The sequence below is a fragment of the Nematostella vectensis genome, chromosome 14 (genome assembly GCF_932526225.1).
Source record: "Nematostella vectensis chromosome 14, jaNemVect1.1, whole genome shotgun sequence".
NCBI classification, from domain to species: Eukaryota; Metazoa; Cnidaria; class Anthozoa; order Actiniaria; family Edwardsiidae; genus Nematostella; species Nematostella vectensis.
The window spans coordinates 11,147,105-11,151,258 of NC_064047.1; positions in this window are offsets into that span (position 1 = coordinate 11,147,105).

Here is a 4,154-nt window from a genome sequence, read left to right on the forward strand (position 1 = left end):
CTAACACCTCGACTCGACTTTAAAAACCGTGTTATTTATTTATTTATTTATTTATTTATTTATTTATTTATTTATTTATTTATTTATTTATTTATTTATTTATTTATTTATTTATTTATTTATTTATTTATTTATTTATTTATTTATTTATTTATTTATTTATTTATTTATTTATTTATTTATTTATTTATTTATTTATTTATTTATTTATTTATTTATTTATTTATTTATTTATTTATTTATTTATTTATTTATTTATTTATTTATTTATTTATTTATTTATTTATTTGTTTGTTTGTTTTTTTGTTTGTTTATTTATTTATTTATTTATTTATTTATTTATTTATTTATTTATTTATGTATTTATTTATGTATTTATTTATGTATTTATTTGTTTGTTTGTTTGTTTGTTTTTTTGTTTATTTATTTATTTATTTATTTATTTATTTATTTATTTATTTATTTATTTATTTATTTATTTATTTATTTATTTATTTATTTATTTATTTATTTATTTATTTATTTATTTATTTATTTATTTATTTAACTTCGTGCACTATGAATTAATTAAATTACACAAAAGTACAAATAGTAGACTGGGACACCACAAACGGCATAACCAATTACTGTGCGCCCAATGTTACGAGTTACAAAACAAAAGTGAGACAGAAAACTAAAAGCTAATTGACAAGTCAACATTATTGAAAGCTAAAACAACATGAAATGGCTGTGTCGAGCAGACGAGATTTGTGACACTTGATGCAAATTGTCTTGAACGACCTTGGATCATCTACGTTATAGGAAATGGTCAGCGCTCGGCTGTAATATTGTAAAAGCAGGCACTTAAGCTGATTTAAACTTAGGCTCTTTAGTCGGAAATGATTAGGCAAAGTGTTCCAGGTGCGCGAGGCACGGACGAAAAAAGAGTTTTGAAAGCAAGATGTTCTACACCTGGGAGGACGAAAACTTAGTACATTTGGATTAACAGTAGATCTAGTGGTTCTGACTGGTTCAAAACAAGTAGGGAGGCATTCCTGAGATATAAAAACAAGGCCACTAATGGCTTTATAGAAAAAAAAACTAGATCTAAGTACTCGTGCCAATAGCACAGTGGCAACAAGTTAGTAGAGAGAAGGCGTTCAGTGTAACTCTCTGTGCAAAGGAACGGAAGGCTTAGCATATATTTGGTGGCTCTTCTTTGCACTCTTTCTAACTTTTCTATAAGTTTAACTGATTGTAAGCTCCAGACCTGGGTAGCATAACCCAAGGCTGGACGCACCACCGCCAAATAAAGGGTGCGGCGAGTTCGTATGCAGCCTAAGTCCACGGTGGTTCTGCACAGAAAGCCCAACAACTTGTTAGCCTTCGCGCAACTCTCTGTGACGTGCTTTGACCACGTAAGGTCGCTGGCGACCCGGACCCCCAGATCTTTCTCGTGAGAGGAGACTGTTAGCAGCGACCCGTTCAGATGGTATGGGACTTCGATGGGGTGGGACTTCCGTGTGACTTTTTGACACTTGCACTTGTCCTGGTTGAACATTAGGCCAGATGTTTTTGACCAGTTTTCCAGGCTGCTGAGATCTTGCTGGAGTAGGGCGGCGTCTGAATCCGGGTTCACGCACTTTACTAGCTTTGTGTCGTCTGCGAAGCACGCAACTTTTAAGTTGTGCACGACATCTGGCAGGTCATTTGCATAGAGCAAAAATAATATGGGCCCCAGTAGGCTACCTTGTGGGACGCCGGACGTGACTTATGCCTCGGATGACGTGCAGCCAAGAACTGTTACCCGTTGTCTTCTGTTGCTCAAGTAAGAATGGAACCAGCAAAAAAGTGAACCAGAAATGCCGAAACTGTGCTCCAGTTTGTAGAGAAGTGCGGCATGGTACACCTTGTCGAATGCTTTCGACATGTCCATGTAGATGACGTCCGTTTGTTTCCCGTTTTCCAACAAAGAGCCGATATGGTGCCACACCTCAAGTAGCTGGGTGGTACAAGATTTTCCAGGCAGGAATCCGTGCTGAACGTTGTTAATCAGAGTTGTTAAATGATCCCGTATGTTGGCGAGTACGCAGCGCTCGAGAACTTACGATATGACTGGCAACAGAGAGATCGGGCGATAGTTCTCGACTTGTTGTTTATCCCCTTTTTTGTAGACTGGAATAATGTTAGCCAGTTTCCATTCATCAGGCACGACGCCGAGGCGAAAAGACAGATTGTAGAGGTGAGTGAGGGACGGAGCAATCTGTTGCGCGGTTTCCTTCAGTAGGCGGCATGGAATTCCATCAGAGCCTGAAGCTTTGTTCACGTCCAGGGCTAAGAGGGCATTCTGCACCTCCTGAGTTCTTAGTTGCACAGAGGAGAGGTGTGGTGCTCCCACAAGCTCGAGAAGTTCTGATCCCTGATAGGGAAGCGGATGCGCAAGCGCACTAGGACCAAACACAGATGAGAAATATCCGTTGAATAAGCTAGCAATTGAAGCAGGCGTGGATGCTAGGCGCGCTGGTTGAGTACTATTCTCAGCGCTTCCGACAGACATGATTCCTGGGAACCGAGAGTCTCTGCTTTTAAGTTTGAAGATGGACCAGAACCGTTTAGGATTCAGGCATAACTCATCGTCCAGAGAATTAAAAAAATCAGTTCGACTAGATCTTATCATCTTCTTGGCTTCGGCTCTTAATTCCTTAAATCTGTCTTTCAAGGCATCCGTAGGAGATTTCCTTAGCTTTTTCCGCACAGCCTCCTTCTTTCTCAGAGCGTGAATAATGTGGTGGCGGTGGCCATGGTGGCGTATTCCTTCCTATGATCTTTTTGGTAGGTATGTAATCATTCACAGCGGCGAGAAAAGTGTCTTTCCATTCTAGCCAGCTGGTGTTTACATCATTATGGTGTATAGTATTGGCTAGGTCAACTGCCTCTAATGCTGAAATCGTTTAGTGTAAATCGTTTAGTGTTACCTGGGAGAATAAATTTTACACTCTTTTTTTATAAGAACGTCCAGGCTGAGATTTCACCTAATTTTAAGAACTTGCTAAGAACATGTCGATATCAGAAAAAAATTACTTTTTAGTCCTGATGGGTTCTAAAATACAGAATCAAATTGAGCTCATAGTAACAACCTTATTATTGCTATTGATTATTAGTGTAGTTCTCTTCCTAATAATTTATTGGGTATTTATATTCTTATAGACACTAATATTTAAGAACATCGTTAAGAACATATTCAGCCTTAAAATGTCCCAAAAATAAGAACGGCCCAGCCTCAACTGAAAATATAACGTTCTTATAAAAAAGAGTGTATCCTCCTCCTCAATATCACCTTTTTATTTGTTTTGTTTATTTAAAAAGCAGTGTAAATCCAATAGGCCGCTGTTTTCTTAAAGAAATTTAATAGAAATGTTGCAAGCAAGGACATTAATTCAAAACGTTTTGGTAGAGACGAACTGTGGAGCAATTATGAAAGATCGAAAAGAAAGAAAAGCTTACGTGACTAAACCTCTATGAAACAGTCTGCGTCCAGTGGAGTGAGTCCCCAAAAGTTTATCTAACAAATTAAAGAAGATTTTTTTAATACAACTTTTCAGTATATCAACCTAATATATTAGTATTATTTTATTCCAAAGACCCTATGTGCCACTAGGCACGCAAGGAGGACGGTAACATTCCAATTGATATCCTGGAAAATAGTATACAACTTGCGCGACACAGCAAAAAGAAGGAAGATAGATCGCTTGTTTGCCATCAGGCTACTACAACAGACCACAACAAGGTGGAGTTTTCTAAACTTTACATCAACAATATAAAAAGGATATACCATAAGAATAAGAAGGATAAACAAAAAAAAATAAGACAGATAAACAATAAAATTAAGAAGAATAAACATTAAAATAAAAAGGATAAACCATGGAAAGAAACAAACAGAGCAAGACTCTAACTTCTCGGCAGATCTCACACTTTAATGATCACTCAGAATAGACCTCGGGTCTTTATTGGTAATTATGAATCGGAAGTAAATTAATGATGGAATTTTGTATTGTTTCCCTAGTTATTAAACACCCAACCCATAATCATCTTATCAAACGACCAATCATAGCGCAGCACACTGACTGTTTAAGTCTCGTTAGGTGCTAAAAAATAACTTATAATCAACTAAGGAC